Source organism: Pan troglodytes, chromosome 8, assembly GCF_028858775.2.
Source record: "Pan troglodytes isolate AG18354 chromosome 8, NHGRI_mPanTro3-v2.0_pri, whole genome shotgun sequence".
Lineage (NCBI taxonomy): Eukaryota > Metazoa > Chordata > Mammalia > Primates > Hominidae > Pan > Pan troglodytes.
This window is the reverse complement of record NC_072406.2, coordinates 70,110,655-70,126,842: the sequence shown is the minus strand read 5'-3', so window position 1 is coordinate 70,126,842 and position 16,188 is coordinate 70,110,655.

Below are 16,188 nucleotides of genomic sequence, written 5' to 3'. Positions count from 1 at the left end.
ATAGACTATATATATTTCTTCTCTATATATATATTTCTTCTTTAACTTTTCTGCTATGAGTCACACCCTCTATATTTTTAAGGACATGGACATTAATGTAAGGTCTGGTAGATTTGCAGAATAAAATCGAAGTGGTGACCTGTGCAGTTACACTGGAGGTTACTGAGGCTGGGTCATAAGGTTTCAGATCTAGGTTCAGTTGCATTAGAGTACTGACAAATAACAATAGCACTTTGACATTTGAGAAAAGGCTGTGGAAGAGGCTTCTGGGAGTCAAAATATGCAAGTGAGACTCTTCTCGTTTATCTGGATTTCTGCTCCTTTGACTGTCATTTCATTCTTGTTAGTTCCAGAGTAAAGATATTCCTTCTTCTCTTCTCCCTCTGCTCTTAATATACAATTTTTTTGGTTTGTCTCATTCCTTGGAAATAATTGAGTATACATACCCTTCAAAACAGAGCACCCAGATTCAACCATCCTTTTGCTTTTTTGGCCTTTGTTTTATTAAAAAAAATAATTGGGGATGGATGCAAACCATCCATACTGATTTACCTTGAGAAAATACATATAATGATATATAGAAGGGAGGCTTCATAATAGCAAATATAAGTTATGAATCAATAAGGACGAAGGAGGCTTCCAGTGGGAGCAGGTGAGAAATTGGATTTGTCCTGACACAGTGAGAGTGCCATCAAAATGTGCAGTGGCATTTGTACTGTCATAAAGGTGATTATTTGGCATCTAAGCTCTGGCGAGGTTAGACCTCAGATGCTGTTTTTAAGATTAGGAAATAGGCACTGACAGCAGGTAGTCTGAGTTTAAAGGAACTCAAATGTTTAAAGCACCAGGAGATTGAGTTTTGAGAGATTACAGGGACAGGCAATACAATCACATTGCAGAGATTCATTGTGAATGAGCAGAAGTGAAAGTCTTATGTGATAGTAGTTTAATATGTAGGGCAATGATATGGAACCATAATACATAAGCCATAAGCAGTTAAGCTACTGAAGGACTTAGCTATGCCGAAAAAAGTAAATATAAATGGATAATTCTGCAGACCCAAAAGAAGGTGCTGTGTCTCTTCCTATGCTTCTTTATATCCATTGATTTAATCCTATGAAAACATCAAAGTAAGGGTTAATACATATGAGCTTAATGTAATATAAAATGCATTGGCAGCTAGAGTTAAAATTACAACTATAACAAACACAATTTTGTTAGAGCTGAACAGAATTGGAGGACCTACATTACCAGATTTCAAGACTTATTATAAAGTTACAGTAACTGAGATAATCTTGTATGGGCATGTGGATAGACATATAGGTAAGTGAAACAGAATAGAGAGGCCAGTAATAGATCCGTACATATTTGTCAATTGATTTTCATCAAAAGTGACAAGGCAATTAAATGGGGGTAGAATAGCCTTATGAAAAATGGTATGAATAACAGCAGAGATGTGGAATCAACCTAAATGCCCATCAACAGTGAACTGGATAAAGAAAACATGGTGGCCGGGCGCAGTGGCTCACACCTGTAATCTCAGCACTTTGGGAGGCTGAGGCAGGCAGATCACCTGAGGTCAGGAGTTCAAGACCAGCCTGGCCAACATGGTGAAACCCCATCTCTACAAAAATACAAAAATAGAAAAAAAAAAAAAAAAAAAAAAAAGCCCAGCTACTCGGGAACAAGAGGCTGAGGCGGGAGAATTGCTTGAACCCAGGAGGCAGAGGTTGCGGTGAGCCGAGATTGCGCCACTGCACTCCAGCCTGGGCAACAGAGGAAGACTCCATCTCAGAAAAAAAAAGAAAAAAAAAAAAAAGAAAAAAGAAAACGTGGTACATATAGAATATTACACTGCTAAAACAAAGAGCAAAATCATGCCCTTTGTGGCAACGTGGATGCAGCTGAAGGCCATATCTCAAGCGAATTAACACAGAAATGGAAAATAGAAAACCAAAAATCAAAAACCAAATACTGTATGTTGTCACTTACAAGTGGGAGCTAAACACTGAGTACACATGGACACAAAGAAGGAAAAAATAGACACCAGGTGGAGGATGGCAGGAAGACAAGGATCAAAAATCCAGCTACCAGGTACTATGCTTGTTACCTGGGTGGATAAATAATCTGTATGCCAAACCCCTGTGACATGCAATTTACCCATGTAACAAACCTGCACATGTACCCCCGAACATGTTGGGAAAAAAAAAAGAAAATATGGTATTAAAACAATTGGCTATCCAAGTGAAAAAAAAATGAATATCAACACTTGCCTCATGCAGTACATAAATAATAAACTGAAATAAGTCATAGATAAAAATCTAAAAGCAAATACTAATTAAAAATCTTCTGAAAGGAAACATAGGAGAAAATCTTTCTGATTTTGTGGTAGGCATTTTTTTTTTTAATTGAACAAAGATACAACCTCTGAAAGAAAAAGATAAATGGCACACTAAATTAAAAACTTCCGCTCTTCTAATGAGACTAATAAGAAAAAAGTCAAGCCACAGACTGGGAGAAAACCTTGCAAAACAGTACTTGTCAAAAGATTTATATTGAAATTCCATAATATGAAGTAACTTACCTTATTTTAAAAATGGGCAAAACATTTGAACAGACATCTCACAAAAGGGCAATGATATGGAACCATAATACATATAGTCAATATATAAATTGGCCAGTCAATACATAAAAAGATGCTTAACATCATTTGTCATCAGGAAAACACAAATTTGAACCACAGTGAGATGCTGTTATACACCACTTGAATGGCTGCAATAAAAACAATGGAAAGTGCCAGGACTTAGGTAAAAATATGAAGCAAGTAGAACTTTCCTACATTACTTTTTGGAATTTAAAATAGTAAACTACTTTATACTTCCCATATGACCCAGCAATCCCACTCATAAATATTTACCCAAGAGAAATGAAAACATATGTCCTCACAAATACTTTTATATATATGCTCATAGCACCTTTATTTGTAATAGCCCCAAATTAAAAGTATCCAGGTTTCCATCAATAGGAGAATAAACAAATGGTGCTATATCACAGAATGGAATATTACTCAATAATAAAAAGGGGAAACAAATTGGCGTATATGACAATGTGGATGAATCACAGGAACATTATTTTGATGTTAATTTTATGTATTATGTGCCAAACTTGCTGGGTCATGGAAGTCAAATACTATTTTAAATGTTTCTTTTTTTTGAGAGAGGGTATCACTCCAATGCCCAGGCTGGAGTACAGCGGCACCATCTCGGCTCACTGCAACTCCTGCCTCCCAGGTTCAAGTGATTCTCCTGCCTCTGCCTCCTAAGTAGCTGGGACTACAGGTGCACACCACCACACTCATCTAATTTTTGTATTTTTAGTAGAGACAGGGTTTCACCATGTTGGCCAGGCTGGTCTTGAACTCCTGACCTCAAGTGATCCACCAATCCCAGCACCCAAAGTGCTGTGATTACAGGCATGAGCTAACACACCCAGCCTATTCTGGATGTTTTTATGAAGAGTTTTTTGGATGCAACTAACATTTAAATTGGTGAACTTTGAATAAAGCAGAGTGCCTGCCATGGTGTTGGTGGGCATCATCTAATCATTTGAAAGCCTTTATGAGTTTTGACAAATTTTTATACCTGTGTAACCCCTTTTACTATCAGAATATAGAACATTTCCCCAGTAGTCATTTTCCAAATATTCTCTTGTGCCCCATTCCAGTTAATTCTCCCCAAACTCCAGCCCCAGAAAACTTCTGACTCGCTTCCTGACTGCCAAGCAAGAAGGAATTCTGCCAGCAGATGGCCTTCAGACTTGAAATGCAATACTGACTCTTCCCTTGATCTCCAGCTTGCTGGCCTATCTTGCAGATTTTTGGCCTTCTGGCTTCCATTATTGCAAGAGCCACTTCAATTAATCTCTCCATATATATATATCTATACATATATACACTCGTATATATATCTATATATACCCATATATATACCCATATATATCCATATATACCCATATATATATCCATATATACCCATATATATACCCATATATACCCATATATATATATATATATATATATATATATATATATATATATGTATCTCCTGTTGATGCTGTTTCTCTAGAGAATCCTGACTAATACAATTATGCTGAGCAAGGGAAGCTATACACAAAAGCATACATATTGCATGGTTCTATTTATATGGACCTCTACAGTGACAGAAAGCAAGTCAGTTTTCTGGGGCTGGAGCTCGGGGAGAATTAACTGGAATGGGGCACAAGAGAATATTTGGGAAATGTTCTGTATTCTGATAGTAGAAGTGGTTACACAGGTATAAAAATTTGTCAAAACTCATAAAACATTCACTTAAAATGGGTACAATTGTTGTACGTGAATTATACCTATGTAAAGTTGATTTTGAAAGCATAGAGCCTGTAAATATTACATGTGGGAAGAAGGGGAATTTGTGCACAAGCTCGGGATGCTTTGCTGGGAAGTAAGTGAAGGCATTTGTAGATGGTGAAGTATGAAGGACAAGATTTGTTTTGCATTATGGCTCTTCTCAAAGCACTTGAGGTTACCCCAGGGCTTGAAAACTAGTGATGGGGAAAACATCTGAAAGTTGGGCCCATGGAAGTGGTAGAAAAGTACTGGAGAAACTTAAATACAATACTGGAAGAGACTATATAGTAGACATTTTCTCATATGGAACTTTCAGAACAACTGTAGAGACCATTTGTAAAGAATCTGGCTTTCCAGAGAAAAGCTGGTTATCAAGGGACTCAGATTGAATCTGCACACAACACTAGTCAAGGATTCGCTCTATCACTTCCCCATGGGGAACTTGTATTAAAAAAAAATACAGATTTCAGAGCCTTACATCTAATGCTTGTAGATCTTGGAACTTGTAATCTATATTTTTAAACATGATTTTCTGGAGATTCTGATGAACATCCAGGCTTGGGAAGTAGTTCCTAGACAATTCATAAGGTGTAGAAAAAGCTGCTAATGGCTGGTAACAGGGTGATGAGAGAATGAGGAGATGACCACATAAGATTCAGACCTCCCAAAGAGACTGACCTTCTATTTCCTGAGTAAAGGTTCAACAAGGGAAACTTTGCAAAATGCAATGAAGCAAAACAAACTCCATGGTTGCATTGTGGTTTTGCCTTGCTTAATTGGAAACTGCAGTATTTGTCTGGAAATGCTTGCTGATTAAGTCAGTATTTACTTTGTGGTGTACGATTTGAATGAAACTAAAATAGGTAGATTTAAGAAATGTTAACAATATTCATAAACCAATTCTCTGATTTCTCATGAGTTGATTTCATTAAAATACAAAAAAAATTTGTCAAATACTCTTTCATTGACAAAAAAATTAGCTTTAAAAAAGAATAATAGCCCTATTCATAAATTTTCATCTATTTGAACTCCTTTACATAATTAATATTTAGCAGGAACAATTGTATGTCATTACACATATTGGTAAGCTAAATGCAATTATGAGAGCACGTCACATTTGGGATAAAAAATGATAAGACTGACATACCTTCTGACCTCAATCTCCATGGAAAATAATTCAAGTAAGATAAATTAGACTTAGAGAAATATAGGAACAAGATTCTTGTTAAAGAACAAGTCTTGTTATAAATGCCGCTTGAGTGGAGTAAAGTCTGTTTTAAAATCCTTGAATATAATTGACTGTATGTCTTTTTGGAATGAAGGCTAAAATATCCTTAACATCAGGAAATGGATTTTAAACAGGTTAAACGATTTTATCTGTAATTTAGGAACTTTACCTTTTTGCACTTTTAGCTTTAAATCTCATCCTCCAAAGTCTGAGAAGTTCTTTAAATTATGAAAGTTGGTTTATAGATGTATTTTCACAAAACCACTGAGTCCTGGAAATTGTTAAAGGATTATGCCAGATTAATTTTTGATTTTGCTACAGACAATCAAATGCTCAACATCTATGGAGCATATAACATCCTGGTATTCTGAAGTACAGGAGAGATAGAAAATCTTACAACCGGAGGTAGTACTGGTTGTCTTTTCTACTTCTCACATCACCTCTTTCTAGTATGCCTTTTATAGGCTGACTGCAACCTCTACTTCAATACCTCCTAAAATAGGAAACTCACTACCTCACGATGCTGTCAATTCATTTGCTGGAGAACCTCAGTGAAACAAAAGATCTTCCTTAGATAGAGTATTTCTTTAAATTCCACAAATTTACCCTACTTAAGTTTCATGGAATACCACAGGAAGCCTACATTTCTGCATTTTACTCCATTAATATCTGAAAAAGCATTATGTTTCCCATGAATTCTCTATTCCCATGTCTGCAAATTTTCTGGTGCTTTTCCTTATTTTTTCATGGAGACTTTTCTTCTCACCTACAGCGTACGATTGCAATGTCCCATGGCAAGGGCCCTAGTCATCTGGCACCTGCTTACTTTCTTTAGTTTTATTTCTTATCATTCTCTGATACTGCTCAATGTGCCAACCATGCTGAGATACCCACAGTTTGCCAGATGAAATGTGCTGTTTCACAGTGGCATATTCTGAGATGTACTTTTTCCTATGACTTAAGAGTTTTCCTTCCCAGTGAACCCCTATCATCTTTTAGGATTCACTCCATTGTCACCTGCTCTAGAAGCCCCACTTGACGCCTCCAGGGGAGGAGAGTTTCTCCTGTCTTCTATCTTACCATTTGAAGATACCACTGCTCAAAGTATATTCTCATGTCTCTCTTCTTCCCAAGATTGTAAACCTGTTGAAAACAGTGACCATGCCTTTGTTATTGCTGAGTATTCCTAAGTTGCACACAGTAGGTGTACAACAAATGTCTGGTGAATTCATGGACTGATATCCCTGATCCCAAATGATATAACTGCTCTGAACCCATAGATCACCTGGTAATAATTACAATGTACCATGCTTTTGGGCACAAATATAATCAAATACGTATGATTTCTTTTCAAGTGTCAGTTTCTTTCTTTGTCCCTAAAAGGCCATAGGTGTCAGAGTTGAGGTATTTATGCTATATGAGTCACCAGCCTTATCTCCTTTAACCCACAAATTCAAGCTTAATCCTTGTAACTTATCACTGTTTTGGCACCCTCAACACTACTTTTTTTGTTCCCTTCTTGACTTTCTGGTTCTCAGCCTTTCACATATTTCTCACCTGCATTTACATTCTCTTTACTGATGCCAGGTGTTAGAACTTCTCTCCCCTGGTTCTAACTCTGACCTGATTAGTTCTGTCTCCTGATGCTGTCTGTGTTTCAGCATGAGGTTTTCCTGTCTTGCTCTATTGATATTACTGCACCAGAGTCAGGTGCTAGGCATAAAAAGAGTCAGCACATAGAGTGAATTTAAGCAATGAGCTGGGAAAGGGATAGCTGGAAACTAGTACCCAAGGGAGAAGAATGATTCTGGAATAGATAATCTGCCTGAAAGGTGGGGACAAGTATACTAGACAAAGCCAGGTAGGCAGGTCAGCATCAGGACATATACAAGTCATGAAGATCAGAGCCTCCAGCAGGGAGAAAACGCAGGAGAGAAAATGCAACGGGATCTAGAATAGTATAAATGCCACAAGGTTACAACGCAGTTGGTCAAAGTCCATGTAAATGACTATTTATTGGCTCTTTTCTACATATGGGGCAGGTGCTGTGTTTGCTGCACATTGGGGAATGAATAAGGGAGTCACAACCCTGCACTGGGGTTGCTTACAGCTGAGTTGAGGGAAGCTTACCAAATACACAATTAAATCCCCTTGTGATGGTGGAATTACAGGATGCTATGGGAACATGTAGCAGCGACAGCCAGGCTGCTGCTTCCACCCTGTTTAAATGCTCTGGCGAGACATTTCAGGGGTGCTTCTTTCTCAATATTCTCAAATCTCAGGCTTGCTTTCCCTCCTCTGTGACTACCTTGAGAATCCCCCAATCCTGGGTCCCAACAATTCCTCTTTATGCATTTCAGTCTCAGACTACAGTGTCAGACCAAGTAACAACACTGCTTTTCTCTCCTTGGCTTACTGATTCTCTTATTTATCTCATGTTCACTCTCTAATGCATTACCTGAGTGGCTGCTCCAGTCCTGTCCCTTCCAATCAACCTCAAATCTTTTCATCCTCAGTGCATGACCTTGTCTCTGATTTTCCTGAGCCGATTGAGGTCATCGAATGAGAATTCCATCCCTCCACCCCTTGCTACCTGCTGAAATCCATCTCTACTGCCTCTTATTATTCCTGCGCTTTTACTTTTCCCTATTTCTTTCCTCCAGACTTTGAGAAAAAGGCAACCTTCTTTTTATAGTGCTGACCTTTTCACTTGTGATTTCAACCCGATCCCCTCCTTCTTTCTCCAAAATTTTTCTGGAAAAAGAGTTTTCTCTTTTTTTCTGGCTTCTTCAGTTGTTCTCTCCCTATTCTCTTTTTTTTTTCCAGGTACCAGAATGCATGCACACATGCTAGACTTCTCCTAAGAAAAAGTCTCTCTCTTTTTATTGACCACTTCCTTACTCTCATTACCAAACCCACGTACAAGTATAAGTGTCCCATGTTTAGTTGACAACATGTTGGTAACTTAAGAAAGGGGACATCAAATTGGTGTATCCCTAGTGCTTCTATTTCTTCCCAGATTTCTTTTTATTTTCCTTCTGTTCAGATTATTATCATCCATTTTTAACTTCTTTTTTTTTGTAAGGTTAGTAGCACAATATAACACCTCCATCTATTTGGGCTTGCTGCAATTATCAAATAAATACTTTATCCTTTAAAAGAGCTACATGCCTGGCAAAATGTAATCACACATTGAATGTAAGTTAGAATTTTTAAGGCATCTTTTTTATATCCTACCTGTTTCCCAGTGTCCAAATTGTCAAATTTCTGTTTAAATCGAATTGCTAATATTTTGATTTGAACATGATTAGCTGCCAGGTATGGAGGTGGTCAATTAGAATAAGCCAAGCTGAAACTAACAATTAAGTCTTTCTTTATGTATTATGACAGCACAGCAAGAGGCAAAAAAGAGAGGCAATGGTTCACCAGTATTTTATTTTCCCCCAAAAGACAGCACCGGATGAGGCTTTAATGGACACATGATAGACAGGGGAGAATTATCTCACTGCTGAGGAGCCCGGCAAAAGGCTCCTGCATTTTTTTTAATTCCAGCATTATTGAGGTATAATTCACAAATAAAAATTGTACATATTTAAGGTGTACAACTTGATATTTTGATATATGTATACATTGTAAAATAATTGCCACAATCAAGCTAATCAGAATGTGCATCACCTCACAGTTACCATTTTTTGTGTTGCTAAAAGAAAAACTTCAGCCAAATTAAATTTAAAAGAGTTTAATTGAGCAATGAACAATTTACACATTCGGCACTCTTCCCAGCCAGTATTTTTGGAGACTTCAGCGCAGCCACGTGTAGGAAGAAGATTTATGGACAGAAAAAGGAAAGTGATGTACAGAAAATGGAAGCGAGGTACAGAAACAGCTGGATTGGTTACAGCTCAGTGTTTACCTTATTTGAACAGGGTTCCAACTGTTAGCTACATTTGATTGGCCAAAACTTAGTGATTGGCAGAAGCACAGGCCATGGTCTGGTTACACCTCCACTTGTTACAGTTCACGATGTACAGAGAAACCTTTAAGCCAGACTTAAAATATGTAAGGAGACAGCTTTAGGCTAAACTTGTTTTAACAGTGTGTATGTGGTGAGAACACTTACAATCTACCCTCTTAGCAAATTTCAGGTATATACTATAGTACTGTAAACTAATCACATTACTATACCTTAGATCTCCAGAAATTATTCATCTCGCCTAACTGAAATTTTCTACCCTTTGGCCAGTTTCACCCTGTTTCTTCTTCCCCTAGCACCTGGCAACCATCATTCTATTGTCTGCTACTATGAGTTTCCAACAGGTGTATGAAAATGTGCTCAGCATTGCTAATCATCAGGGAAATGTAAGTCAAAACCACCATGATATATAACCTCATATGTGCTAGGATGGCTATTATCAAAAAAAAAAAAACACAAAAGATAACTTGGTGAGGATGTGGAGAAAAGAGAACCCTTGTACACTGTTGGTGTGAATGTAAAATGGTACAGCCATTATGGACAGCAGCATGGAGGTTTTTCAAAAAATTAAAAGAACTACCTTATGATCCAGCAAGCTCCCTTCTGGAAATATCAAAAGGAAATAAAATAAGTATGTCGAAGAAATATCTGCACTTTCGTGTTTATTCCAGCATTATTCACAATAGCTAAAATATGGAAACACCCTAAACATTCAATGATTCAATGATGGATGAATGAATAAACAAAGTGCAGTACACACACACACACACACACACACACACACACACACACACACATAAAGGAATACCATTCAGCCTTAAAAGAAGGAAATCCTGTTATTTGAGACAATATGGATGAAACTGGAGGACATTATGTTAAGTGAAATAAGTCAGACACAGAAATACAAATACTTCATAATCTCACTTATATGTAAAATCTAAAATAGTCAGGATCTGCAATTTTATGAACCCTCAGTGTCTGGAGAAGGGAGACGGGGAAAGGCTAGGGAGACAGAAATACTGAGTCAGAATGGAGAAAAGTTTCTTAGCTAAGGTTCTCTTCTTCCCACACCCCACCATAAAGACACCAGGGTTAGGAATGTAGATACACCTATGAGCCTGGGGGGTAGCCACCCCACCCCAGTCCTTGAGAGCAACTTCCTCTAGAATGCAATGAAGGAACTGCAAAGAAGGACCAGTCAAACTGCAATTAAGACCAGTCAAAAAAATATTTTAAAGGTATAATCAACAATTTCAGAATTTTACAAGGAAACTACTTTAGACACAAGCTAGTTAATTTACAAAAGACATTATCTGTTCCACCAAAGAGTAATTATTTTCATCTCTACTGGGCCAAAATCTTAAAGTTAACCTGTGTCTCTCAAACTCAAAAATTGTTCAGACAATAAAAAGTCAAATCTGCACCACACTGAAAAATAATCCAGGTCTCTCTTTTATGTGTTTCCAAGCTTCAGATAATTTTTTTGACACAATGAAATGTGATTCTGACCTGCCTCACTGGGTTGTTTTATTAAATAAGATATTGTATGGTAAGCTCATCATAGTGGTCACTCAAATGCCAGGTGCAGTTAGTTAGATGGTCATTGCTCCTCCTCAACCTTTTACAATTTGACTTTTCCGCACTATTCAACTGAAATGTTTTGTTAGAAGGGACATCCCAAGAGCTAAGTTAATTGGCCTATTTTTGGATATCACTTTTTTTTCCCTAGCATTTTGCCTAATTAACTATCTACTACTTATTGACATGTTCTCCTTCTTTGGTTTCTTTCGATTCTACTGCCCTCTCACTAAGCCTATTTCCTGACTTATTCCATCCTATTAGTTTTGAAATGTGAGCACCGCGCTGCAGTGCCTCATCTTTCTTCACTTTTCCTCATTTTATTCTCTCCACACTTCAGTATTTCCAACACATATTTCCCCCCGACATAAATTGCAAACACATTTTTCATTACATTTTGGGAATTTCTACAGAGAAATTTTATCAACATTTCTCACTAAACACATCTTATGTTACTAAAATGTTTCCTGGCCTCAGGATTATCATTGTTTACTTATTTATTTTGAGAGACAACCAATACCCTAAGACATTTAGGCTAGACACTCTTCACTGTAACTTTTGACTCATTGCTTTCCTTTATTCTCTATATTTAATCAATTGCTCAAACTTACTGACTTTTGTCTTAAAATAACTTTCAAACTTTTTGGCAGATTGTTATTTTGGTGGCCCTAAAGAAATTATGCTTCCTGTATTTATGCCATATGGAGTCTCTGTCCCCAAAAGGAGATAGTCTGCCCTGGAAGGCTGGCATTGTCTGTAGAGAACTTAAAAATAATGACAAAATCAACTGAAAGTTGCTTTAATTTTTGTTAGTATCATGTACTTGAATTTTAAGCCGTGTCAGTGGCCAAGTACTCTTCCCAGCTGATGTAGACCTCTCCCACTGCCTCTTGGCTGGGGGCACAACTCTCCTCTACCCATTCTGGGTTTTGTCAGGTGGTTAACTTTCCCCAATGGGACATTAGCAAGTTTCATGCATTGAAAGACTGGATAAAACTTGCACACTGGAGCTTGTCCTCTGGAATGTTTGCTTTTGGAGTGCTCCCTTTACAAAACTCTACCACCATGCTGTGAGAAGCCCAAGCCATATGATGGTGCCATGTGGACAGTAATTGAGGCGCTCTGATTGATAGCCCCATCTTAGTTCCCAGCTTTTTCTAAATCTAATAACAAAAATTTCTTCTTATTTCATCTAGTTATGTTGCAGACCTAGAAATGATCTCAAATTATCATCCAAATATGCATCCCCCAGTTATTAAATTATAATAATACAGAAAATGGAAACAACATAAAAATAACTGATATAGTCATGTTCTGAGAAATAGAACTGCAGTAAAAATTGAATTTCTTTTAGGTTAATACCAATCATCTTAGTGGATAGCATAAAATGTTACTAGTAACTAGCAAGAATAAATGAGGATTTTCAAACTTAATCTGACTTCCTGAAATAAAGAGACAGGAGTTAATGTTTTCAGAATACCAATACTTTTATTTTCTGATGTAGAATTTAGCATATATGAAACTATGTGGAAAGAGCTACAAAGAAGTGAGTAAATGAGTGAATTTAATACTTTTTATGATTTGAAAAGAGACTTTTCTGAAAAATAACCCCAAAATACCCAAATATCTACTACTTTATATCCCCTTACCTCCATCTTCACCACCTCCTTGCCCATGGTAACCATTGTTTTATTTTCTAGCTCTGAATATTTGATTAAAAAATTATTATAGATTCCACTTATAAGTAAGATCATATAATATTTTTCTTTCTATGTCTGGTTTATTTCACTTAGCCCAGTGTCATCCAGGTTCATCCATGTTGGATAGCTTAAATAGAGACAATAAAATTTATTTTGAAAAAAGTGGTAATTGGGAAGAAAGCTGGAGAGTCTTTATTTTTTTTTTTGAGTGGGTATCATGCTCCGTGTCTCTGTACTTTGGTTTGTCCAATTCAATAACTCAGCTAATGTGTATTCAGAAAGTACTGAAACCAGACAGAGTACTTGGTGATTTAGATGCTGAGATAAAAAAATACAAAATTCAGCATCCAGTAGTGGAGAAGACACATCGCGCATGAGTTCAATGTTGTGCTGAGTGCTGTGAACAAAGAGATTGTATACTGGATTCTGCATATATATTGGGTTGCAGAAGCACAGAGGAGGGCACTTTGTTCTCAGAGGACAGGGATGACTTGTCAGAAGAGCTGTTGCATCAGCTCCCTTCAGCAATTTAAATTATCTATTTGAATAAAAACAAAGTAAGCCTTATGAGAGCAAGAGATGAATTAATCTATATGGTTAACAGTTCCTAAAACACAGAAAACACTAGATAATACCTCTTGAATAACTGAATGAAAGATGCTTTTGTTATATTTGTGAATGAAAACAAAAATGTTTATGAATAATATTAAAATATGAAGGTCTTTACTGACTGAAATAACTGTCTTTAATAATAGGAAGTTTAATAGTGAAAAACACAATGGGTTGTACTAGTTTATGGAATCAAATGTCTATGGATAAGAGTGCAGAGATAATGCATAAATGGTGGCAACTTCTGTTCTTTTTATGGTTTCTATTTCTTTATTAAAGCTTCTCATTTTGTTCATACATTATTTCCCTAATTTTATTTATTTATCTATCTGTATTTTCTTGCACGTCATGGAGCTTAAGGTAATTATTTTGAATTCTTTTTCAAGCTGCTCATATATCTCCATTTCTTTGGGTTCAATTATCAGAGCTTTATTCGTTTCCTTTGTTGGTGTGCTGTTTGCCTGATTTTTTTTTTTTTTTTTTTGTTATCCATGTGGCCTCACATTGATATCTGTGCATTTGAAGGTGTAAACACCTCTTTTAGTCTTTACAAACTGGCTTTGGCAAGTTAAAATCTTTTCCTGTTAGGTTTCCATGTCAATGGGATTGCTTCAAGGATCTTGGTTATATGAGTGCCTTAATTTAAGGCACTTTTCTGTGCATGGGGCTGTCTCCAGGACATTGGCCCATTAGGCTGGTACTGGAATGAGGGCCCACTTCAGGGTTTATAGATCGTGGTCCTGTGACTAGGTGAGCTGATGGTTGTGGCTACCTCAGAGTCTCTGGGAAGGCTCTCTATGGATCACTGTGTGGGTCCCTGGACAGGTTGTAGTGCCCTGGCCCATGGCTGAAAGGGGCTGATGCCAATATCGGAAGCAAGTCACAGAGTTGTTTCAGGGTCCACAGCTGAGACAGAGATCTTCAGGCCTCTCTGCAGCGTCACAGATAGACATGTGTCCTGGTAGGTTCTTGGGTAAGCAGGTGTGCTCTCAGATCACAGTTAAGAAGGGCTGGAGCCAATTATAGGGCAATTTCAAGATCCACAATGGGACCAAGGTCAGCAAACTAGCCTGCTAGGGTACTGCCGGATAGGTAGCATCTTCCGCAAATAAGTCCACGTTGTGATGTTGTTGTCAGAGTCAAGGCATTATTTAGATTGAAGTAATTAATGTGTTCAGTACAAAGAAGATGATAATTCCACTGGTCTTATTGTATTTGTCAGAACCTCTCTAAATAATTGTTTCCACTTTGTAGTGCAACATTTTGCAAAACTGAATATGGTTGCAGGAAGGCAGTCAAAACAATAAAAGTCTAAATACCACATAAAGAATGAAGTGGCCTTTTGTAGCTCTTAAGTTATATAGTTCTTTAGAATTAAAGGATTGATCCTGAATAGACAGCTAACAAGCTCTGAAATTGAGGCAGTAATTTATAGCCTACCAACCAAAAAAAAAAAAAAAAAAGCCTAGGATCAAATGGATTGACAGCTGAATTCTACCAGAAGTAGGTGTTGCTACCGTTTCTTCTGAAACTATTCCAAACAATTGAAAAGGAGGGACTCCTCCCTAACTCATTTTATGAAGCCAGCATCATCCTGATAGCAAAACCAGAAAGAGACACAACAAAAAAGGAAAACTTCAGGTCAATATCCCTGATGAGCATCTATGCAAAAATCCTCAATAAAATACTGGGAAACTGAATCCAACAGCACATCAAAAAACTTATCTGCCACGATCAAGTCGGCTTCATCCCTGGGATGCAAGGCCAGTTCAACATATGCAAATCAATAAGCATAATCCATCACATAAACATAACTAAAGACAAAAACCTGATGATTATATCAATGGATGCAAAAAAAACCTTTGATAAAATTAAACATCCCTTCACTTTAAAAACTCAATAAACTAGGTATTGATGGAACATATCTCAAAATAATAAGAGCTATTTATGACAAACCCACCGCCAATATCATACTGAATGGGCCAAAGCTGGAAGCGTTCCCTTTGAAAACCAGTACAAGACAAGAATGCCCTCTCTCACCGCTCCTATTCAACATAGTATTAGAAGTTCTGGCCAGGGCAATCAGGCAAGAGAAAGAAATAAAGCGTACTCAAATAAGAAGAGAGGAAGTCAAGTTGTCTCTGTTTGCAGATGACATGATTTTTTATTTAGAAAACCCCATCATCCCAGCCCAAAATTACCTCTTTGAAATTGCTGTGTTATTATCACTTTTAAATGAGTGAATAACACTCAAAGTATGTGTAATGCAATAATGGATTAGTGTAGCTGTGTCCCTTAATATTTTCAAAATGATTATATAGTAAATTTCTGCTATCTATAAATCAGTTAAAAGTGGCCAAGGCAGTAATAAAACTATATTCTATAAATATTTAATATAATAACATTCTACTATGGATTAAGAATCTTATTTTGGTAATTTTCAGGCTATGGAGGAGAAAAGGAAAACCTAAACAGAACGTTTTGGGGCATAGTGCCCAATAGGAAAAAGCTACACAGAGAAAAAGTACCAGAAAACCGTGTAGGGGACCCATTGAAACTATAGATACATACAAATCCAAGCATGCATAGGGTAAAACCCTATGAGGTCAGACAAGAATAAGCTCTGTGGGAAGAAGAATTATTAAGGAGCTGAAAGCTGAAAGCTGATAAAGGTTTCACACAAGGCTGGGAGTTATTT